Below are 26,336 nucleotides of genomic sequence, written 5' to 3'. Positions count from 1 at the left end.
ATCTTCAGAAACCGAAAACTGTTCTTCAACCGAAATTTCTTGAATCTTCAGAAACCGAAAACTATTCTTCAACCAAAATCTCTTGAATCTTCAAAAACCGAAAACTGTTCTTCAACCGAAATCTCTTGAACCTTCAGAAACCGAAAACTTCCTTAATCTTCAGAAACCGAAAACCCTTTATCATTCAGAAACCGAAAACCTTCTCTCTCTTCAGAACCGAAAACCTTATTTTCCTTTCAACCGAATCCCTTCACCATACCGAATTCCTTGTTTTCGGTCATCACCACTCAACCGAAAACCTTCATTCCTTGATCATTTTGTTTATTTTTCAAGTTAATTTTTAATCAAAATTTAAAAAAATAAAATCAAAAACAACAAAAATCAAAATAAAAAATGGAATCTCAAAGCATGCCAGCTCATCACGAATTAGATGCCATTATAGGAACCACTTCTCGAATTCCACGACTTTTATCCGCAGAAGGATTTCCAAAATGGAAATATAGGATCGAGAAGTACATCAAAATGAAGGATTTCAAGATATGGCGGAGCATTCTAAGAGGTCCAATCCGCATCACAACCACATTGGAAGATGGAACCATAACTGACAAGCAGGTTGAAAATTACACGGATGATATTTTGAGAGAGTCGAGGAGCAGGAAAAGGCTCTTGCTACACTTACCATGGCATTATCTCCGGAAATTGCTCAAGGTTTCCATGAGTATACATCAGCAAAGGCCTTATGGGAAGCACTGATAGAAGTCTATGAAGGCAATGAAGACATGAAACAGAGTCGCCAAGACATGTTGCGATAGAAATTCAATATGTTTAACCATGTCTTGGGAGAAACACTTGAGAATCAGTTGCAAAGGTTTATCACACTTACCACAGAAATGAGCTCTGCTGGTGTTATGGTTACAAGATCTGAGATCAACAAGAAGTTGCTGAATTCTCTACCAAAATCCTGGGATATGAATGTCTCAATGATTAAAAAGACCAAAGATTTGAACAGGTTGAGTTTGGCGGAAACAATGGCGATCATTAAGGCTTGTGATCTCGATGATAAGCAAAGGGATATTAATGATGTTAATTCATACTCCTCAACAAATCTTGGGATCCAAACTACCAGCAACACCACTTTCTCAAGTTTCTCAACTCCTCAAGCTCCTCCAGTTTCTCATGTTCCACAAGTTCAACCCTATGTGACTCATGAGCCTACCTCATACGTGATCCCTCAAATGCAACACATTCAAGTTCCTCAACCTCAAACATTACCTCAAAAAGTTGGTTCTAGTGTTGTTTCATCCACAGCTGCACCCATTCAATCTCATGGAATCAGTTCTCAAGCTTCATCTTTAAAAGAGAAGGAAGAAAATCTGGCCCTCGCCACTGGTTTGGTAAACTGCTACAACGCTTTTGTGGCCGGAGAGCTTTCCCCACAACTGTCTTTTGCTGACCTAGACCAGATCCATCCAGAGGATGTGGAGGAGATGGACATCACCTGGCAAATGGACATGGCTGTTTTTAGGGCAAAACAATTCTCCAAGAAAACTGGAAAGAATAACTGGAGTGTGAACTCTGACAAGAAAGTAGGGTTCAACAAAGGAAAGCTGAGGTGTTATAATTGCCATGAACCTGGACACTTTGCTCGAGAATGTCCAAAGCCAGATCGAAGCGAGAATTATGAGCGAACCATGGTGTCGGTGAACAATATCAACAGAGGATCATCCTCAAGAAATCAGACTGCTAACTTGGCTATGGTGGCTCAATCCTTTGATTGGGAAGACCAGATTCAGGCTCTGAATATTTCAGGACCTGAAAATGCACATTTTGCTCAAATCAAGGATTGTGTGGAGGAAGAAGTAGAGAAAGACCCTGAAGAAGAGATGATGAATCTTCAGTTTGCGTTCATGGTGCAAACTACTCCTGAGCCAACCAAACCCGAGGTCAGTGAATCTGGTTGTTCTCAATCATGCATGAAAACTGTTAAATTCTTACGTGAGCAAATTGAATTAATCAAGAGAGAGAACGAGGACCTTAACTATGAGGGTTACACACTTAGGAAAAATCAAAAGCCTTTAAAACCACAATTAGAGAATAAAACAAAGGAATTTAAGAAACTGCAAGAGGATTACAGCAACAAATGCGAGAACTATGATCATCTCAAAAGAAAATTTGCTGTTGTGACCGCTGAACTTGACTCCTTGAAAAATCGTCTTGAAAATGCTGAATTTATTTTTAACAAATTCGATGGGTCAAGTGAAGTAGTTGCAAAAATGATAGAGGAACAGATGCAGTGGAAGGACATTACATGTGGAAACCAGAAAAAAGTAGGATTAGGTTTGGAGAGTGTCCCTCCTCCATTTAACCATTCGTATTATGTTAATCCCTTGACTCAAGAAGAAATTAACAGAGAACCTTTCATGGTTTATGGGAAACCAGCTGCTGAACAAGCAACTGGGCCTAATGATAAAATTTTGAATACTAACATTTCTACCTCAAGTGCAGATATGTCAGTAGTTCAGGGGGAGCAAGAAGCTGAAAAGTCTGAGTCGAATAATACAGTCTCAAAATTTGGTGTTGAGTTTTGTGATGAGTCTGTTTTAAACTCTAAAACTGATGTTTTTGTTTCTGGTGGTGTGTTATTTCAGACTGATAATTTTGAAAATAATGGTGTTGTTTCTGATAAAGTTGCTAAATCTGATTCGAGTGCTTCTACATCTTCCACGTTTGCTACACAATCTAGTGCTTGTTCTTGCAAATGTGAAAATGCTAGAAAAGATAATAAAAACCAGAAATTTGACAAGAGCAGTACCCAATCCAATGATAATAAACAAATTTGCTTCAATTGTGGTACTGCTGGTCATATTGCCAGAAATTGTTTACATCGGATGTTTGTGCATTATTTGTCACAAAAAGGAGAGAATGAGTCTAGAGGACGATCTTCAATTAGAAAATCCTCCAGAACTCGCTCTCGAGATAACGATTGGAAAGCAAATTCAAACAAGAAAATGGCAGTTTTTCATAAGAACAAACAGGTTTTTAATAAAATCCCAAACAGTTTGCCAAAATCGACCCAAGCTAAGCCCAAGTCGATTTCGTGAACGAGTAGGTCTGGATCTTCAAAATATTCAAGTAGAAAATCCACCTGCTCAAAGCAAACTGAAAAGAAAACTGTTTCAAAACCTAAATATCAATGGATGCCAAAATTAAAATATGATCAGTCATCATCTTCCTCTGTATTTGTTGAAAAAGAGAAATCAAATGAGAAATCTGTGAAAATTAAGGGTCAACCCAGGACTGTAATGACCTAGGTCCCCAAATCTAAATGATTCCGCTCATCGTGCAGGGACAGTTGCGGAGGAATGTTGTCAGACCGTGGTATGTCGACAGCGGCTGCTCCCGGCACATGATTGGAGATATCTCCCAACTGCGCGACATTCAGACATTTAATGGGGGATATGTCTCCTTTGCGGGTGGAGAATGCGGAAAGATAACGCAGAAAGGAACGGTGACGAACGGAGTGTTCAGTTTTGAGAATGTCAACTATGCTCATGAGCTGAAGCACAGTCTGCTGAGTGTTTCTCAAATCTGCGACAAGGGTTACTCGACACACTTCACCGATAAAGAATGTGTAATCTTAAAGCCAGGCATTGTCATTCCGGATGAGTGGATTCTCGTCAAATCAAAGCGGGATGGGAATGTCTATATTATCGACATGAACAGTAATGTACCCGATGAAGTTACTTGTCTCTTTTCCAAAGTCTCAGAACAAAATGCAATGCTGTGGCATCGTCGACTTGGCCATGAAATTGCAAAGAACCTGAACCGGCTTGCTAAGAACGAAATGGTCTGCGGTCTGCCTGTTAGAGATTTTATTACTTTCGAAAAATGTGCTTCCTGTGCTCAAGGCAAACACCATCGGAAACCACATCTGCCAAAGCAGGTCAACTCCATCAGTCAGGTGCTCCAATTGTTGCACATGGACTTGTTTGGTCCGGTCAACGTCCTCAGCATTAACCGAAATTCATATTGTCTTGTTGTGATAGACGATTTCTCTCGTTTCATGTGGGTCTTCTTTCTGTCAAACAAAGTTGGGATCGCTGACCTCATCAAGAAGTTCATTGTAATGATCGAGAACCAAACCAACAACCGAGTGAAAGCGCTTCGTACAGACAATGGAACAGAATTTAAGAATGCTGTTCTTGATCATTTCTGCGCTGAGAAGGGTACTGTGCGTCAATTCAGTTCTGTTCGGACGCCACAACAAAATGGTGTTGCTGAACGGAGGAATCGAACGCTACAAGACGCAGCAAGGACGATGCTATGTGATTCTAAACTTCCAGTTTCTTTTGGGCGGAGGCGATTAACACGGCTTGCTACGTTTAAAATCGTGTCCTGATCAACAAAGCCCAGATGAAAACCCCGTATGAGATTCTCTATGGACATAAGCCATCTGTCAGCCATTTCCGAGTATTTAGATGCCCTTGCACCCTTCTCCACTTGGAATCCAACCCAAAGTTCAATGCAAAAGCGGATGATTGCTATTTCGTCGGATACGCTTCTCGTACTACTTACAGGGTATACAACAAGAAGACGAAGCAAATCGTGGAGTCTTTCGATGTTCGCTGGCTTGAAGAGAATGAGACGGACGCTAGGGTGGGTCCTGATTGGCTATTTGACTACACATCACTATTCAAATCTTTTAGTGTGTGACTGATAACCAAGCTGGGTCTACCTCTGGCTCGAAGAATATCATTGAAGACGAAGATGAAATGGTTGTCTACAGACCACTATTGGTTTCTGCTACTGATCCTCCGGTGGAGTCTACTGTTCCAATCGCTTCTCCTGAGTCATCAACGCAACAATCTGCTCCAGATGCTGATGCTACTCCTCTAACTCCAGTCGAAAGAGAGTTCATGAACCAAGATACTTCCGCTGTCACTCAAAATCTGATGGATCTTCTCTTTCCCGAACAAATCGCTGATCAGTTTGTAGCAAATCCACCAAACAAAGCTGGTACATCTACCGTGGATTCTTCAGCACATGACGGAGGTATTAATATCCATAATCTTCCCGTTTCAATCAATGACATCAGTCACGAAATCCCTTCTCGCATACAGCGCGATCATCCGATAGAAAACGTCATTGGCCAGTTGGGCGACAGAATTCGAACGAGAAGCCAGAGTGGAGACGTCAACACATGTCTCTATTCTTGATTCATTTCTCAAATAGAGCCCAAGAACGTCGAAATGGCTTTGAATGAGCCCAGCTGGGTGGATGCCATGCATGACGAGCTTAATCAATTCGAAAAGCTCGGGGTTTGGAAGTTGGTGGAGCCGCCTAAAGGCAAGAAATCTCTCGACACTAGATGGGTGTTTCGGAACAAGCAAGACGATTTGGATGTCATTGTCCGTAATAAGGCGATATTGGTTGTCCGTGGGTTCAAGCAAATAGAGGGTCTTGATTATACAGAGGTCTATGCTCCGGTGGCACGCTTGGAGGCTATTCATATCTTCCTCGCCTATGCTTCCTTCATGAACTTCACCGTCTATCAAATGGACGTCAAGACAGCTTTCTTGTACGACAAGGTGAAGGAGGAGATTTATGTTGACCACCCTACTGGCTTTGTTAACTCAAAACTTCCTACCCATGTCTACAAGTTAGACAAGGCTTTGTATGGGCTGCATCAAGCTCCCAGAGCCTGGTATGCTACCCTCACACAGCACTTGCTCGATCATGGCTATTCCCGCGGCACTATCGATCAAACCCTATTCATCAAGCATGTCAGTGTGGATCAGATTCTTGTAAAAATCTATGTAGACGACATCATTTTTGGGTCGACGTGTCCACAACTATGCAAGGAGTTCGAGGACGTCATGAAAAAGCAGTTCGAGATGAGTTCGTTGGGGGAAATGACCATGTTTTTGGGGCTTCAGGTCAAACAATCTTCAGCCGGAATCCTGATTCATCAAGCCAAATATGTGGATGATATGCTCGAGAAGTTCGGGTTCAGAGACGCCAAACCTGCTTTGATACCCATGGCGGAGAGACCACTGCTGACTCCTGATCTTGAAGGTGAATCCGTAGATCAAACGTACTACAGATCGATGATCGGATCGCTGATATATCTGACTGCAAGTCGCCCAGACATTATGTTTGCGGTCTGTCAATGCGCGCTACCAGGCTAATCCTAAACTGTCTCATCTTATTGCTGTTAAAAGGATTTTTCGGTACCTCAAAGGCAACCCAAAACTGGGTCTTTGGTATCCGAAAAATTCCGAATTTGATCTTTATGCTTTTGCAGACAGCAATTACGGAGGCTGTAAGCTTGACAGAAAATCGACTTCAGGCGGATGTCAATTTCTCGGAGATAGGCTGGTGTCTTGGCAATGCAAGAAGCAAAATACTGTCTCGACCTCAACAGCAGAAGCAGAATACGTAGCTGCGTCTGCCTGTTGTTCTCAAGTCATATGGATCCAACATCAGCTGTTGGATTACGGTTTGAACTTTTAAGAAACCCCTATATTCTGTGATAATAAGGCTGCGATCCAAATTGCTAAAAATCCGGTCCAGCACTCAAAAACCAAGCACATCGATATCAAAGTTCATTTTATCAGAGATTGTTATGAGCGCTCGCTCATTCGGCTAGAACAGGTTCCCACTACTAATAATGTGACGGATCTGTTCACCAAGCCGTTTAACAAAGCTCAATTCGATGTGCTGGTTAACTTTTTGAAAATGATTCGCTTTGAGGATTAATTTTTGTTTAGGTTAGTTTAAATTTGCGCATTTTAATTTCATTCTCACCCATGCACAAATTTACGGGGAGAAATAAACAAAAATTAGAAAATTAAAAATCCAAAAACAATAGAAAATCAGAAAATCCAAAAACATTAGAAAAACAGAAAAATCAAAAATATCGCTGAGAAATGATGTGAGGGGAAGTGATATCAGCTTGTGATAACAGACAATCTGAGTCTGTGTAAAGTACCAAAGCTAAATTGTCTAGGCTCTGTGTTCGATGTGCTGGTAGGCACGAAAAATTTAATGGACTTAACTAGGTGCAGATGAACTTAAGGAATCTAGAGACTTGATAAATTCTGACCCAGATAGTTCCATTTAGCCTGACAATACGACGCTCGGATAGGTTAAGCAGAGAGATATACATGAGAATCCACCTGTCACATTAAAGAACCTGTATTTAGAACTGTGGTTTAACTTTTCCTCGATGTATGGATTTTGTCCTTAATTCCGATATTGACGGGGCGACTGGGGAATTCCGATAAAGTAGGTCTGTAGGAAATTATTTTCTTTCTCTCCTACTGTTAGTCATATGTTGCCTCCTCTGTGTGATCGAAAGATCCGGCATGGACTGTAGCATATGCAACTCTATTTCTCTGCATCTTCTATCTATGTAATTCTTCCTATCTGTTAGCCATATGCTGTCTCTTTTGCGTGATTAACAATCTGACCTGGTACACAGCATATGCAACCTTCTACTTCTCAATCCCTCTGAAATTCTAGTCAGTCATATGTTTCACTCTCTGAGTGATTGAAAGATCCGACCTGAGTGTACATCATATGCATTCTAAATCTATCCTTTCTATTAATAATTGTCTGCTCACCTAAAGTAAGGAGTATCTCGGAAGTTCTTGATTATTGGGGTATGTCAGGAAGCGGGAAACATGTTCTAGTACATCTAAAATTGAACAATTCTAGATTGTCTGTAGATCTCGCTGTTCAATTTAGGTGGACAATAATATCCTTGGTCGTCGTCAGATAAATGGTCCTTAGGAAATTTATCTAGTAACTTAGGATCAATCTGTCCTGTCACTGATAGCATTCCTAAAATTTGTCACAATTTTTCGTGCTTAAGTGGACCACAATACCGGTGATAGACCAGATCTATTCATGAAAGGAGAGTTACTGACAAATGGAAAATGATTGTCTAACAACTTTGATCCCATATCACAAAAGTTAATCAATTTCAAGATACAGGATTAAAATTAGTTTGAATTAAAATTTTTTGGTATTTTTATTTTATTTTATTTTATTTTCATTCTTTTAAGATTGATAAATTTTAGAAAATGTTTTTTTTATTATTATTATTATTTTTATTTTTATTCTTTAAATTTTTTAGGATTGGTAAAATTTAGAAAATTTTATTTTATTTTATTTTATTTTATTTGAAATTAATCCTCCAAGAGTTTTATTTTTAAATAATTTTGGGTATTGGGCCTCACATACTTTCGGGTGCAGCCCACCGATTATGGATCAGGTTATGGATCCGGGTATGAACTGGATACAGACCAGGTATATAAGGGAAAGGGGACACCAAAATCGGTTCCTTCCCTCATTTTACTCCTCTCTGACCGAAAACCTCCAAGAATTCTCTCAAACACTCGAAAAATTTTTGTGTTATTTCTTCAAATCGACTTGTTTTTCTTGAAGGTATGAAGATTCCGACCATGCCTATGTAAATTTTACCGAGAATCGACCATGAAATCGAAGCAAAATCACGAAAACATGACTGTCGGAGCTTTCGGTCGAGCCGAGCCGTTTTCGGTTCATCGGCTAACCGGCTTTCGGTCAAGCCGAGCCGTTTTCGGTCAAGCCGGCTTAGACGGCTTTCGGTCGAAGCCGTGTGCGGTAAAATCGGCTCATTTAAGCCTTTTCTTTTCTAAAGGCTTTCGGTCAACATTAGTGTTCGGTCCATGAGCTTTCGGTCTAACTGTCTTGACCGAGAACCAAATTTTTGACAAATGAAATTTATTTTAAATGGCCAAAATAAATGGAATTAATTAAGAAAATAATTTTAATTTGTTTTAATCAAATGTTTTCTCACCTGGCCTATTTTGTGAAGATAAAAATGTCAAGTCTTAAAGTTGCAGACAGTCACAATGTGTCCATCCTTCTTGACGATCCTCCAGTAGCACACAACGAGTTCAAATCAATGATGTACAGGCTAAGGGAATGATGCATCTCAACTGCACTTACCTAGAACCCCATTGTTTATCTGAACCTGATCAACGAATTTTGGAGATATGCAAGTATCAAGAATGGAGACAATGGATCAATGACAATTGAAGCTTTTGTCAGGGGATGCAAAATTGTTATCTCTGAGCAATTCATCAGAGATGTTTTAAAGATTGATGACAAAGCTGCTTATCTGACTAACATCGATCTGAGAATTGTTGATGAGTATCTCGAGAAGATGGGATATGAAGGAGTCTTTCCACCAACCCTAAAGAAGCTGTTACCTCCTTACTGGAGGTTTCTAACTCACGTGTTCGTTAACTGCATATCTGGGAGGAAGGGTGGTTCAGACGAAATATCCTCGAGAAATACTCAGGCGATTGTTGCATTGGCTGTCGGGATTGACTTTAACTTCTCAAAGTTTATCTTGGAGGAGATGGTTACTAACGCTAACAAGAAGTCGAAGGATCAATTCCTGCTTTATCCAAGATTTATTCAAATCTTTATCAACAGCCTATTTCCCAATTTGGTCAAGACAGGAGAAACACTTGACATGAAAGCTTTCGGACCAAACACTGTGAGCCTAATCAAGCAGAACCGTAAGGGGAAAATAATGTTCCAAGGGAAGTACCCTCTCGAGAAATTTGGAAAGTTTGCTGAGCTGTCAGACTCTTCAGAATCCCATGGGTCGTCTGAACAAATGTCAACTGATCAAGTATCGTCAGAACGTGCAAATGTGAATGACGATGTTATCACCGTTTCAAACCATGAGATTGAAAATGTTGCTCCGTCCACCATTGTTACTGAAGAACATGATCTCACAAACGTGGCGGTTCAGAGTGACTTCAGTGAGGGAACTACAGAATAATTTACTAAGACCGAAGGAGAAGGAGAGGATGAGTATGAGGATCTTGACCTGTCCGGTTACGACAGAGATGATGTTTCGATGCATTTTACTGGACTTGAGCACCCATTGTCAAATGAAAACCTCGATGACCTCCTCAAAGATATCGATGATGGTGTCAATTCAACACCGGAGATCAGGGAGAAAGCTGACGATCGAGAAGTTGAGCCTCCGGTTACCGTTCAAGTGGCTGATTCTTCAACTCAAATGGACACATCATCAGGTATTCCTCCCCTTGATAATGTGGTTCCTACACCCGAGCCAGTTACAAGTAATTCCCAGACAGTCCTGACCTCCCAACCCCCGATAAAGAGACGCAGAATTGATCCAAGGGTGGGAGTAATTTTTCCTGATCAAACTCAAACCACAGAGACTCCTCCATCTACAACATTTGCTCCTTCCTCATCTGTGCCCATTCAAGAGATTCCCAGCTCTATCCATGAAGCTGGTGGTTCGCCTGCTGGCCTGAGATCGTCTCCTCCTAGGCCTTATCATGATGTTGTCTCTGAGAGACTAGCCATTCATTTGGCCCAGCAATTAAGTCCAACTCACTCCTCACGCGGAAAAGGAATATCCTTTGAGGAAGGTATATCTGGAGATGATGATGCCTCAGTGCCTGAGCTGAGAAAGGAGATTGGTGCGCTGAACCAGAAAAATATCGAGCTTGATATCAAGGTTGCAAACCTTCAAACTGAGAACGCCAAGCTAAATATTCAAGTTGCTGATCTTCTTGAAGATAAAGCTCTGAAGACAAAGCAGATCACCGATCTTCAGATACATTTTGGTTTGTTGACCTCCAGCTATTATGATTTGAAGAAGAAGCTGGAAGAAGAACTTGGTGACAAATTCAAATCATCTGTCAATGAGCCAAGGGTCTATCTACCCAATCAAGACGCTCCCGTAGTTCCACCTCCTACAAGAACAACCAAAATTGTCAATCGTTTTGACAAAGAACCAGCGCAGGCTCCAAATGTCGTGGCGTTAAAACGTGCTAAACTAGCTAAGTCTGCTGAGAAGGGTCAATTTTTGTTCAAGAGGAGCTCGGATCAAAATGCTCCCGGGGGTCAACCAAACATCACATTTCCGGATCTTTGAGAAAATCGCTTCAGTGACGTATATGGTGATAGGTCATGGATCATCTCATGGGGATTCCACGACACTCTGAACATGTGGATCGTGAGAAGGAAGAGTGGAAGTACCGAATTGTATGAAGATGCTCACGACTTCCACTCTTGGACCAGGGTTGATCTTACGGAGTTGTCTAAGACTCCTTTTGCAAATCCATCAAATGAACCCAAGGCGACACAGTTCAAGTTATTTTTGGAAAATCAAGTGGCAAAGGGCTTTCCCTCAATGAAGACTGCAGAGTCTATCATCAAGATATACCCGAGTGTCATTGATCCCAAAACCAATCAACCTCTTCGGTCTGTGATGTGGCCTGATACTAATCAAGTAAAGCAGATTCCTATCCTTCAGAACCATCCAGATGGATCTCTAAAATCCATGTAATACTGGGTGTTTGATGAAACTACAGCTTCCGCTGTCATCAAACTTGAACATGGATGTATTCGTTTGTATGACAAGAGGGATCTGCTACAGTTTGGAAGGTGAGATATACATCAGCTTTCTCATCATCAGATCAAGGTGGCTGAAGACCTTTTTGAGTCTGCTGCTAAGGAGTACACTGCCATGGTTGCTGATATTATTCAAAAGGAGATGTGGAATGGAGCCATGGGAAAGTCAGACGTGCTGGTGATTGATAAAGACTGAATCATGCTAGTCGCAAACCACGGGGGAGATTGAAGGGCCAATATATATGGTTTGGGCTAGGCAACAATGTATAGATGAGTTAGGGCATTTGTCAATGTAATTTTGGAGTCTTTTGTGCATGTTTGGTGTTTTCGGTCTAGATGAGCTTTCGGTTAGGGAGTGACCGAAAACAGGCTTTCGGTCAGCCTGACCGAAACCTTTTTTCGGTCCACATTAATATATATAGCTCTTTTCAAGTCATTTGTCAGGGTTGTTGATCCGTGATTGATCATTTGGTGTTTTCGGTCTCCTGAGTTGTATCCGACATTTCCAAGTGTGAATTGTATGCAAGCTCCGTTTTATTCCACTTCTACTCCATTTCTTCTTTGTTTTCTTAAGCTTGATTGATCATTGGTATAGATCCTTCCATCAGGGACCTTACACATAATGAGCCATCAGACTGACTGAACCGCCTCTCAGGGACTGCAGCCTAACTGGACCGCTCTCCAAGCCAAGGTTGTCAAGATTGGGATCCAACGTAGAATTGTATTTGGGTTTGCAAAATCAGATCGTAAGATCGGGATTGGGATTCTAAGATCCCACAAAATAAAATATAATTTTAATTTTAATTTTTAATCATGAAAAATATTTCAAACATTCAATTTTTCGTTCAAAAGTTATAAAAAAATTCAAAATATTAGTCATAAATCACAACACAAAATGATAAATGGTAAATTGGTAAAGGGTAAAAGATATAAAATGGTAAAAAAAAATCATTTGCACAAAAAAAAATTAAAGTAAGGTAGGATCGGATCGGATTGGATATCGATCGTACGATCCTACCTACGATCTTACGATCCTACATGCGATCCTACCCATATACGATTTGTTTACGATCTGAATCGTTTTTCATACCTAGGATCGTAGGATCGTAAGATCCTACGATCAGGATCGCGATTTTGACAACCATGCTCTGAGCCATCGGCACGTATGGACCGCCTCACAGGGCCTTTAGCCTATCCAGACCGCTCGTGGGGCATTCGGCTTGACTAGTACGCCCTTACCGGGTCTACAGTTTATCCTAGCTGCCCTGGGTATGTTGGCACAAAGCACAAAGCAGGACCACCTCAACCCAACCCCAATCAAACAATTATGTGCACATAAATATCATACACTAGCTAGCATGCACAAATAGTCATATAGATCTAACAGATCACTATTAATAGCATCATCCTATATACCAGGATACTGATCTAACATATCACTAACATAGCAACCATCCTATAACCAGGATACAGATCTAACAGATCACTAACATAGAAACCATCATATAACCAGGATACAGATATAACAGATCACTAACGTAGCAACCATCCTATAAACAGGATACAGATCTAACGGATCACTAACATAGCAACCATCCTATAACCAGGATACAAATCATAAAGGGTCAGCTTTGGTGCCTTAGACCCTGTTTATATAGTGAGAAGAACTCACCTCACAAGTAGCTCTGGATGATAATGTTAACTCCCCAGATACAACTCCAAACTAGAACCCCTACAATTAGCATGGAACCAATTCTATAAAACCCAAATTACCAAAATACCCTTGAAGTCAAACTTGGTCAACCCTGGTCAAAGTCAACAGTCAACAGTCAAGGTCAACAGTCCCTGTTGACCCAACTCGTCGAGTGCATGTAGCAACTCGTCGAGTTCCTTCGAACTTAGAGACCAAAAACTCGAGTCAACTCGCCGAGTTTCCAAACAACTCGTCGAGTTCATGCAGAGTCCAAAGACGGGATAACCCTAATTAACTCGTCTAGTTCATGCAGAATCAAGAAAGCGGGAAACCCTCATTCAACTCGTCGAGTTGACTATGCAACTCGTCGAGTTCCTTCAGTCCATTTCTCATTCAGACGCTTTTAAGCGAAACCAAAGCTCCAAAATGTAGATCTAGCCTCCTAGGGTGTAGTTACCACGTAAAGTTTCTAACTTTACATGCATGCAAGGCTCCATGAAGCTAAAACACTCATAACTAGCCTTAGAAGAAAGTTTTGGACATGGAAGAGGGCTAAAGCTTCATAAAGCTTTAGTCTTTATGATCAGAAGGGCCTAGAGGAGTCCAGATCTGAATCCATGCCCTTGTGACAAGCTCAAATCCGAAAGTGACTCCATTTTGCACCAAAATGCCCATATAATAACATAAGAAGAGATATAAGAAATGGAAAGCCAAGGTAAAGACCTTTTACCTTCAACTGGATGCCAATACGATGTAGATACTGGATCTTAAGCTTTTTCTCGTCCCAAGCCTCTAAATCTTCAAGCATCTTCAAGGAATGCACCAAACACACACTTTTAGCCTTTCACACACTCAAGAATAAGGTTAGATCGATTAGGGTTTCCTATGGCTGTCAGAAGGTGGTAAGAAGGCTGGAGGAAGGACATAAGGTCCTTTAAATAGGGTGCAAACCTTAAAAGTTATGGTTTTCATGGATAACCTCTACTCGTTGAGTTGGGGTCCTCCTACTCGTCGAGTAGATTCCATAAACCACGTGGGCTGATCAGGTTCGACACACAATAATATAAACATAAAGATTTAAAATTTATACCTTGAAGTCAGGATGTTATAATTTTCCCCCACTTCGAAGTCTGCTGTGGTGAAGAACTCCGGATAATGCTCCCGCATCTCTGCCTTCAGCTCCCAAGTCCACTCGGATCCCCTCCGATGCTCCCATTGTACCTTTACCAAAGGTACTTCCTTGTTCCGTAGAACCTTCACTTTCCTCTCCAGAACGGCCACTGGCCTCTCCACAAAATTCAAGCGCTCATCGACCTGTATATCATCCAATGACACTACTGCCTCCTCATCTAATATCCACTTCCACAACTATGAAACATGGAAAGTGTTGTGGATCTGACTAAACTCCTCCAGGAGATCTAGTGGATATGCCACCTTGCCAATCCTGGCAATGATCCTGAATGGCACAATGTATCGGGGACCCAACTTCCCCCTCTTCCTGAAGCGAATCACGCCCTTCCAAGGTGAGACCTTCAGGAGTACGATGTCGCCAACCTGAAACTCTAACTCCGATCGGCGCCGGTCGGCGTAGCTCTTTTGTCGACTATGAGCGGTCTGCAGCCGCTGACTGATCTGCTGAATCCTCTTGGTAGTCTGCAGAACTACCCCGGTCCGTCTCATTACCCTGTGACCAACCTCGCCCCAACAGACTGGGTGCGACATCTCCGTCCATACAACAGATCATAAGGTGGAGCACCAATGCTGGAGTGATAGCTATTGTTGTAGGAAAACTCTGCAAGGGGTAGGTAGGAGTGCCAGCTCCCACCGAAGTCAATGATGCAGGCCCTCAACATATCCTCGAGGGTCTAAATGGTCTGCTCACTCTGGCCATCTGTCTGTGGATAGTATGCGGTACTGAAATGCAGTCGTGTGCCCAGTTGCTCGTGGAACATCTGCCAGAAACGGGAGGTGAACCGAACACCACAGTCTAAAACGATTGAGACCGGAACCCCATGGCGAGCAACGATCTCGCGTATATACACATCGGCCAGCTTCTCGGCCGATGAGCTCTCTCGAATGGGCAGAAAATGAGCACTCTTGGTCAATCGATCCACGATGACCCATATAGCGTCGAAACCCTTTGTCGTTCTCGGCAATTTGGTGATGAAGTCCATCGTCATCTGCTCCCATTTCCACATGAGAATCTCTAGAGGCTGCAGCTTGACATGCGTCATCTGGTGCTCAGCCTTGACCATCCTGCAGGTCAAGCACCTCTCAACGTACCAAGCGATCTCTCACTTCATGCACGACCACCAGTAACCCAAACTCAGAACCCAGTACATCTTGGTGGCCTCCAGGTGAATAGAGAACCAAGACTTACGAGCCTCCTCCAGTACAATCTGTCTGACTCAACCAGACATCAGAATCCAGACCCGAACAAAACGGGTCAACAATCCCCGACTGTCCTGCACAAATTTGGTAATCTCACCTCTAATCCTCTCAAGCTTCCATTTCTCCTGCCGTACACCCTCAGCCTGAGCTTCCCTGATCAAGCTCACAAGTGGAGAATCCACTGATATCCTCATACATGTCGCTGGAGTAGATGATCCAGCTGACGTGCGGCTCAGTGCGTCCGCCACAACGTTCGCTTTACCCGGATGGTAAAGGATCTCGCAGTCATAATCCTTGACTACGTCCATCCACCTGCGGTGCCTCATGTTTGTTGGGTTTAGAGCACTATAACACTTCTATGGTGCACATGCAACCCTAAATGCTTTGGATCTATGTTTTCACTAATTATACATGCATTTTCGTTTTCCAAAGCATTCTCCCTAACTAGCATACAATTGAAGCTATATAACATAAAACATAGTTTGGATGCTTAACCTCTTGAGTAGGGTAGAGTTCTTGACCTTTGAAAGCTTGAGCACCTCAAGTTTGATGCCTCTATTGGTTCACAAACACCAAAATGCAAGAGGAGGTTTTGGGAGAATAATATGCTTCACTCCAAAGAGGGTGTAGCCGATTTTGGCTTATGGGGTCACTATTTATAATGTGGAAAACACTAGGGTTACATTTTGTAAACCCTAATGCTCCATGATTTTCACATTCTTATGCTCCATGGGTTAACCTCCATGGACTATCCATGGATTATCCTATTGCTTAGGCCCAACCATATAGTCATGGATCATTAGCCCACATTACAAGAATCATTAATTTACATAATCAATCCCCATATATTTAATTATTCTCTTTTGATCACAAAATTAATTCCAAATTAATTCTTGATCAATACTAATTAAATAATATTAATATATGATACTTGTAATATATTGATAACCTTATTTTCAAAAATCCTTCCTATCAAATTGCACTGGTGAAGGCAACCCAAAAAGGGACCATGCTACAATCGAGTCAAGTACCTACTAGTAATAGTTATGGGCTTAGACACCAAATCCAACAATGTTCAGGTTCGGCTGATCCATGATGTGTCTCAAACTCTTGCGGTCTGTGTATATGGTACAGCGGACCCCCTAGAGATAATGTCTCCAAATATTGAGAGCGAATACCACTGCTCCCAACTCCAAATCGTGCGTGGGGTATCTCGTCTCATGCGGCTTCAACTACCACGACTCGTAGGCTATCACTCGTCCTCTCTGCATGAGGCAGCTCCCTGTCCCGTGATGGATGCGTCACAGAACACTACGAAATCCTTGACTCCCTCCAAGAGAGTGAAGAATGGAACCTCGCAAAGTTGCTATCTCAGGGTCTCAAATGCCCTCTGCTGCTTAGGGTCCCACCGGAAATCCACCCCTTTCCTCGTCAGACAAGTGAGGGGTACTGCAAGCTTAGAGAAATCTTGTATGAATCAGCGGTAGTACCCTGCCAATCCCAAGAAACTCCTAATATCCAAGGGAGATTTCGGAACCTGCCACTACATAACGACCTCGATCTTGGCCGGATCAACCAAAATCTCCTCCTGGTTAACGAGATGCCCAAGGAACTGAACCTCTCGTAACCAAAACTTGCACTTCAAGAACTTGGCATAAAGTCGTTCTCGTCTCAAGACTCCTAATAGCTCCCGAAGTTGCTCCTCGTGCTGCTCTTTGGTCTTGAAATACACCAAGATGTCATCTATAAACACAATGACTGAGCGATGAGCATCGGTCTGCATACCCGATTCATCAGTTCCATAAACATAGTTTGCGCATTGTTAAGCCTAAACGACATCATCACAAACTCGTAGTGTCCATAACGAGTCCGGAATGCGGTCTTATCCACGTCCTCCTCCCGTACCCTGACCTGATGGTACCCGTAACTCAAATCTATCTTGGAGAACCAAGATGCTCCCTGTAGATGATCAAAGAGATCATCGATCTGTGGTAGTGGATAACGGTTCTTCATCCTCAACTTTTTCAACTGCCGGTAGTCAATGCACATCCGGTGTGAACCATCCTTCTTCTTCTTCACGAAGAGAATCGGTACTCCGCACGGAGAACTGCTCGGACGAATAAACTGCTTGCCTAGCAGCTCCTGCTGCTGAGATGACAGCTCCTGCATCTCAGGTGGTGCCAATCGGTACGACGCCTTGGCGATAGGGGCCGCACCTGGCGCAAGACCTGCCTCTCCGAAGGCACTCGGGGTAACTCCTCCTGAAAAACATCAGTGAACTCCCTGACGATTGGAAACTTTGGAACTGAGGTTTGATCCCTGACTCGCGTATCCACCACATACGATAGATAACCCGCACACTCGTGCTGAATATACTGTCGAGCCCTGGCGGCTAAGCAGAACCCTGAACCCAACCTGGTGCCCTCGCTGAAGATAACCATTTCTCCCCCACTTGGGGTTCGAATTACCAACCGCTGACTCTCGCAGTCGATCGTGGCGCCGAAGTGACTCAACCAGTCCATAGCTACAATCACACATACATCCCCCGTAGGAATCGAAATTAGTTCTATCGGGAAGGATACCTAGAAGATCTCCAAAACGCAGCCCTGATAGACCGAAGAAGCAGATATTCCGTGTTCGTTGGCGATGGAGACTCGCAACGGACACTCTAGCTCTCTTACAAGAAAACTGAACTCCCTACTGAACGACCGAGAGACAAATGACCGACTAGCCCCGGGGTCAAATAATACCAAAGCAGGAAAGGAGTTCACTAATAATGTACCTAACATGGTACAACACATATGAGAAGAAAATAAATATAATCAATAACATAAAGGATAAAAACATACCAGCAACCACATCTGGTGCTGCCCTGGCCTCCTCGGCTGTAAGCTGGAAGGCACGTCCCAAAGTCCTCGGGGGCCCTGCTCTACCCTGACTCCCGTCAGTAATCCTCAGTGTAGCCAGTGCTGGAACCTGCGCCGGCCTGGCAGCGAGCACTAGACAGTTGGTCTTCATGTGTCACACCCCCAAACCGGAACGGCAGAAATGTTCGGGGGCGAAGAACGTCATGCTCAGTATCATAACCATAGTGAAGAAAGTAAACACAACCATCATAAATATAATTTAAAAGGTTATATCATTGCAAAAATACATGTTTCCAATTAAATTACATATGATGTCAAAATAGTTCAAAAGAAATCTGCGCCTTAGTGTCTTGCCTTCAAAATCTTGTGGTTACCTGTATTACTGTATTACTGAATACCTGAGAATACAAGTTGTTTTTGAAAGAGTATCAGCATTAAAGCTGGTGAGTTCATAAAAAATTTATGAATGAAAAAGGGATGTTGTTCCTTAAAGTTTGTTTCCAGAAAATCCAATATTTTCTAAAAGGTTTATTGTAGTCTTAACTGAACCAAGACTTAGTATATGTAAGTAAATCGTCATACTTATGTGTGGTTTTATATTTAAATAAAACTCCTTTTCTGAGATTTTTGAATCCCCGTGAACTGTGTGTTTTGTTAATTCCCCATGTGAGTTGTTATAACCATGCTAAAACTCGAAGGCCTTGTACTAGAAGTTCTTCAGGCGTCGGAATGTTATGACATTTGTCACCCCAGACCTGCCGGTCTAGCTGTTGCAAGCAGCTTAGGTGCGGGTTTGTCAGACTCAATATAGATCTATACACAACTATCACGCTCTCCCTACAAGAGATTCTGGTTATAATTACAGGACTTTTCTGTTGTACTTAGGAGTAACCTGAAGGTGAATGTCTCACAATTTTATTCATTAACAATTTCACATAGTTTGTAATGAAATACCCATTTTGTAAATCGATTGTATTACTGTTTCTTTGTTAAACGAGGTGTTCAAACTATACCTATTATAGTTTATCAAGACTGGTTTATGTTTTAACGAAACCTTGTTATGCATGACTTTGTATTTCAATAAAAATGACATTCAAAATACTAAGTGTAAATCTTACACACCTTGCTCAACATGTTACAAGGTGAGAATAACTCTTAAACTTATTTTGACAATTCTATCCTTAACTGTCCCTGTTTTAGAATACTTATAGAAAACTCATCGTAAGTCGAAAACTGAATTCGTAAACTCTGAGAGTTTGGAAAAAGAGTCTACTATATTCATAAATTTTCTTATAATTTTTTATGGTCTCAAACTAGTGTGAAAATGTTCATCTTCACAGCCTGGTCCGATTTTGTTTCTGCGGTGATAGACAGTTTTGTAAAAATCGCCATAAATTGTAAAAAAACCGTATAAATGCGTGCGAGTAGTCCTTAGAAAGGTATAAATCTGAAATACTTGCATATTGTACAGTTTTGAAATATATTAAGTTTAAGTCGGGTAAAACAGTTTGCGAATAGATCACAACTTTTCTGTTGTAAGCTGTCAAGTTAAGTTCTAAATATGTTTCGGTGTTTTGACTTGTATCCCCCCCCCTGAAAACTAAAGAAAAACTGGAAAATGTAGGGGTAGGAACTCACCTTGAGTGATTTCTTGAAGAGTGGAAGGTTGAAGACGAGGAGTATCAAGTCAAGAACACTTGATGAACACGTAAAATGTTGGATGATCCTAAGAACGATTTTCGGTGTTAAAATGTGGGTAGATGATTCAAGGATGTTATGAAAACATGGAATAACACTTGAGTTTAGATGAGATACTTACCAAAAAGTGAAGTAATAGCTCAAGAACACCTTCAAAAAGTGGCTGGAAGTAGAGAGAAAAGAAGGCTCTCTTGATGGTTAAGAAGTGTGTAAGTGTTTGATGGTGAAGAAAATGATCAAGAAAATCAAGAAGTCTTCCAGGGATTTCCTTATATAGAGGTTGCTGGAGCATATTGCAAGGATGAGAGGATGTTTTCCTTGGTTTATGTGATGTGTATAGGGTTGGGCTAATGAGAAGGTGACACATGGAGGCAAGTGGGCACACTTGACCCACTTGTGGGGTAGAATATCCTTAGATATTTCTCTTAATGAAAATAATGATTTATAATTAATAAATCCTTGAGATATGAATAAAATATGAGTTTAAGGAGTTTAAAATGATAAAAATATGAATTTGGTGAAAAATCCCCGTCAAAAACGTCAAAAACGGGCTTAACGGGCGAAAGTAGTCGAAAACCGGACAAAAAGGGGCGAACCTGCGAAGGTTCGGTTCTTGGTGTTGAGGAACGAGAGTGAGAAGGAAGCGAAGGGGAGTTTGGGTCCGAAGGTGAGAAGTAAGCGAAATGGACCAAAGGCTCGGTTCATTTCGATTGTTTATGAGGTTCGGTCTCGGTGGTTCGGTTCACTTGGAGCTGTTTCGGCTCGTCAGGGTCTCGGTCCGAAAAGGGACCTTCGGTCCTCTGAAGTTCAGCTTCGGTCTATGGTAGCTTTGGTCCAAATGAGGTGTTTTGGTCTTAGCAAGGTTCGGCTCTAAGAGGTTCGCTTCTTAAGGTTTCGCTTCCAAGAGGCTCGGTTCCATTAGGGTTTCGGTCCTATAGGGCTGTTTTTCAAGTAAACTTCCCGTTCTGAGTGATTTTTGGCCAAGTTAAGGGTCGGGATGACCCGGATGACTATAAAAAGTTGAGAGAGATTTTGAGAGAGATTTGGGAGAGATTTGAGAGAGATTTGATTTTAGCCAATATTAGTGTGTAGACTCGCAATGCAAGGTTCGTGAACCCCGTTATGCTTTGTTTATGATTGATTTAAGTCCCCAAAAGGGGTCCATAGTCGTGTTTTGATGCATTTAACTCCATTCTTAGGATTTTACATTGCTAAACACATAAAATCTCCAAGACACTTGAATTCTTGACATACAAATGCACATTTTCACAGAATAACTTTTAACATAGAAGTACTAGTTAAGTTTGACGGGTTTGACTTGTTGACTTTGACTTTGACTAGTTGACTTTGACTTTGACTTGAATTGACGGTTGTCACATCACGTGACCAACCTGATTGCAGTGGTAGAAAGTCCTCATATCCTGAACGTGGGCTGGCTGGCGGCAATCCCTCACAAAGTACCCCTCCTTATCGCATTTGCAGCACGCACTACCATATCTATAAACTCCCGAATGGCCCTTCCCGCATTTCCCACAAATACGACCGCGCTAGACCCCAGACCTCGAATCAGCGGTCTTAGACCGCTTTGGCGCAGGCTGTGACTGCATCGGGGCATACCACTGCTCCCTCAACTACAACTCAATCTCTAGGTCATGCCGCCTAGCGGCCTCCTGTAACTCTAAAAGTGTATCACAATGCTGGGTAGCCACAAACTGCCGGATGTCATTCTTGAGGATGCTCAGATAACGTGTCACCTGAGCCTGATCGGAAGCAAACTCTGGGCGAAACATCGCCCTCGCGGTGAACATACGAGTGGTCTCCGTCACCGACTCAGCATCCTGTCTCAACTCCAAAAACTCCTGAGCTAACCGCTCTCGCTCGAACCGCAGAATGTAGCGGGAGTGGAACATCTCCCTGAACTAATCCCATGTCACTGCAGCTCTTTGCTCATCAGTATACGACCCTGTCATCAACCTCCACCATTCCTTTGCCTCGGACCTCAGTAGGTTCAGGGCACATCTAACCTTCTGGTCAGTAGGACATGAGCATGTGAAGAAGCATCCATCCACATCAGATAGCCACCTCATGGCTATGATCGGGTCCTGAAACACATCAAAAGTCGGGGGCTTCGTGTTATCGAAGTCCCAGTACTAGAAAGCCCGACTGGCTCCACTGCATGCAGCTGCTACGGCTGCGGAAGCTGCAGCGGCAACTGTCTCAGCGATGACTGCATATCGCTCATCAAAGTACTCGACCATGGAGGTCTTGATAGACCCAAACATCTCCGACAACTGATCCTAGAACAACGTAGCAACCTCATCATGAAGGATCTCCCGAATCCTAGCGTCCATCTCGTCTGGCCTCATCTGGCTGATAGTCTCGGGCACTGTCGGTGCACCCTGACTGCCCTGTGCTGATCCCGATCCGGATCCAGTCATGAATCGCCTCGTAAGCACCATACTGAAAATATACCAGAAGATATAAGATACTCCATATAACAATCGGGGAACCAACTCCCAACAAAGTCCTAGGGGTTGTGACTTCCCTGCTATGTGTATGGTTCATGTGCTTTCAGTAGTACGGGCCCATACTACCTTCCACACCTAACCATATTTGTTGCAATTATCATCACAATGCCCTAACAATACACATAAGCATAGGCGATCGCTCAATCCTAACTCCTAGAGGAAGGCTAAATATCTCATAACTGCCCGACTGACCCCGCACAACACATCCATGAAACTTCCACCAACCCTACAGTACTCGTGTATGCTAGTCATACATACCGCTGGACCCTATAGACTTTCGAATACCTGATCCTACCATAAGCCCCTCATCAAACAAGAACAGGAAATAAGGCCAAACCAAACAGTCTCAGGCTATAAGATCTTAGTTATATACAACCATGATGCATACACTAAGCAACTAAAGTAATGATGTCAATTTCTTATAAGGAAAACCCTAGGCTATCAGACATCATATAATCAGACAATTCTATCATGCAATTCCTGAAGATCCCTAGCCTAGTCTAGCATGTTGTTCTAACATATCACAAAATCAAATAATCTGTAAGGTATTTTGGGGTCTACTTACTGGCTTCGGCTGATCGTACACTTGCATCCTCATTTAGTATTTTGAAAACAATTTGAAAATTATTTAAAATCTTGTGCTTAGTTTGAGACTGGATACACATGAGTGTTTCCTCCAATTCACTCAAACCAAGGCTCTGATACCAATTTGTGACATCCATAAAAAAATCATGCCAAATTAAAACTTTTTAAAACATTCAAAACCCATTAATTATTACAAAGTGTTTTCACAATAGTTGTATGTCAGAGTATCCCAGAAATCAAATCATAAAAATATGAGGAGGTGCACGATCACGCCTTCGCCTTCCCGCGATCATCTAAAGTACCTGAAACAAAATCAACAACTGTAAGCCCGAAGCTTAGTGAGCTCCCCCAAAATACCAACGCCATACAAACCATAACAATATCATATAAACAACATGCATAATCATCCATCAGCCTGAATGAATCGCCTCTCAGGGCCTATAGCCTAACTGGACCTCTCTCCCAGTTATTAGTACGTCTGGACCACCTCGCAGGGCCTTCAGCCTATCCGGACCACTTGTAGGGCCTTTGACCTGACTATTTCGCCCTTAACAGGTCTGCAGTCTATCTAGGCCTCCCTGGGTATGTTGGTACAAAGGAAAAAGTAGGACTGCCTTAACCCAACCCCCAATCAAAAAATCATGTGCACATAAATATCATATGCTAGCTAGCAGGCACAGATAGTCATATAGATCTAACTGATCACTATTCATAGCATCATCCTATATACTAGGATACCGATCTAACATATCACTAACATAGTAACCATCCTATAACCAGGATACAGATCTAACAGATCACTAACATAGCAACCATCCTATAACCAGGATACAAATCTAACAGATCACTAACATAGCAACCATCCTATAACCAGGATACAGATCTAACGGATCACTAACATAGCAACCATCCTATAACCAAGATAGAAATCATAAAGGGTCGGCCTTGGTGCCTTAGACCCTGTTGATATAGTGAGAAGAACCAACCTCACAAGTAGCTCTGGATGATAATGTTAACTCCTTAGATACAACTCCAAACTAGAACTTATACAATTAGCATGGAACCAATTCTATAAAACCCAAATTACCAAAATACCCTTGAAGTCAAACTTGGTCAACCCTGGTCAAAGTCAACAGTCAACAGTCAAGGTCAACAGTCCCTGTTGACCCAACTCGTCGAGTGCATGTAGCAACTCGTCGAGTTCCTTCGAACTTAGAGACTAAAAACCAGAGTCAACTCGCCGAGTTTCCAAACCACTCGTCGAGTTCATGCAGAGTCCAAAGACGGGAAAACCCTAACGAACTCATCTAGTTCATGCAGAATCCAGAAAGCGAAAACCCTCATTCAACTCGTCGAGTTGACTATGCAACTCGTCGAGTTCCTTCAGTCGATTTCTCATTCAGACGCTTTTAAGCGAAACCAAAGCTCCAAACTATAGATCTAGCATCCTCGGGAGTAGTTACCATGTAAAGTTGTGACTTTACGTGCATGCAAGGCTCCATGATGCTAAAACAGTCATAACTAGCCTTAGAAGAAGGTTTTAGACATGGAAGAGGGCTAAAGTTTCATAAAGCTTGAGGCTCTATGTCCATAAGGTCCTAGAGGAGTCCAGATCTGAAACCATGCCCTTGTGACAAGCTCAAATCCGGAAGTGACTCCATTTTCCACCAAAATACCCATATACTAACATATAAGAGATCTAAGAAATGGAAAGCCAAGGTAAAGACTTTTTACCTTCAACTGGATGTCAACACGATGTAGATGTCACACCCCAAAACCGGAACGGCGGAAACGTTCTGGGGTGGAGGACGTCATGTACAGTATCACAACAATGCATAATAGTAAAGGCAAGAAACAAAATCCATTGCATTAATATAATAGTTAAGTACAAGTGTGTTCTTTTGTAAGTTTAAATGACACCAAAAATGTACAATCAAAATAAAGACGAGTCTTGGATCCACTTCGTCCTTCAAAAGCTGCATGGGTATACCTGTCTTACTGGTTCCCTGAGAATACAAGTTATTTTGAAAGAGAGTATCAGCATAAAATGCTGGTGAGTTCATAAGTATTTTGTGTCATTGATATTGCAAAATGTTTGTAACAATGTAGTATAAATATTCGTAGCAGTTTGTAAATGTTTGAACTCTCTAGAAAATCCTATATTTTCTACTGAAATGTAGTCTTCTACCAAGACCCGATTGTTTGTATGTTCGTCCCTTAGTAAAAGTGAGAGAGTTTGCCCCTAGTGAAACTATCATTATAAAAATATAGTTTAAACCATCATTTAAGTGAGACGAATTTTAAAGTAAATGTAATAGGGGAAAATAATGTTTTACATCCGCAGTGTCATAGCTGACTATAAGGTGATAAAAATGCAGACTACTAGTAGTATTAAATGTACAATACACCTCGGGGAGTCTGTTTTCCTTTAATTCTTAGTCGGTTAATTAAAGGTTTGAATGTGAACTCGTATGTAACCATGCTGATCGACGACTGAATAACTGATGACCCTCCGGTGTCATATGTAGTGAGGTAACATTTTGTCACCCCTTGGCCTTATTGACTGGGACTGTAGCTAGTAGTCGAGGTGTGGGAGTGTCTGTCCCGTATAGATCTATACACACAATGCCCGCTCTCCCTCCAGGAGACTCTGGTTACAAAGTGATACAACAATGTAGTGTCGTATCGAGAAGTAGTATGTCACATTTTGGTTATCATATTCAATGTTTGTATAGTATGTCATAGTGTAGTAATGTTTTCATTGTACTAGTGTATAGTATATCCTCTTGTATGGTGTATAGCGTGTTCTATTTCTCATTATAGTACGTGTGTAGTAACTTGTAAATGTAATGACTCTTGTACGTGTCGTTGTAATAGTAATAGTGAGTAGTAATCTCTTAAACTATACCTATTATAGTTTACTGGTAATGTTGTTTGCATGCCTTTGTTACTTAGAGGTACTGAATTGAAATAAAAACCTTTATATCTAAACACATATACATGATATATAACTAAGGTTTCAATGACCCTCGGACAAATAACAGAATACTCTAAGTGCACAACCAAACAAGGAACAGGAAGTAAAGTGAGCTATCAGTCCTAAGCCTTTCAAATCTTACT

Source organism: Lactuca virosa, chromosome 1 (genome assembly GCF_052849685.1).
Source record: "Lactuca virosa cultivar CGN04683 chromosome 1, Lactuca_virosa_CGN04683_v6, whole genome shotgun sequence".
In the NCBI taxonomy this organism is placed as follows: Eukaryota; Viridiplantae; Streptophyta; class Magnoliopsida; order Asterales; family Asteraceae; genus Lactuca; species Lactuca virosa.
The sequence above is the reverse complement of the archived record's forward strand: the minus strand, read 5'-3'. Positions refer to the sequence as shown.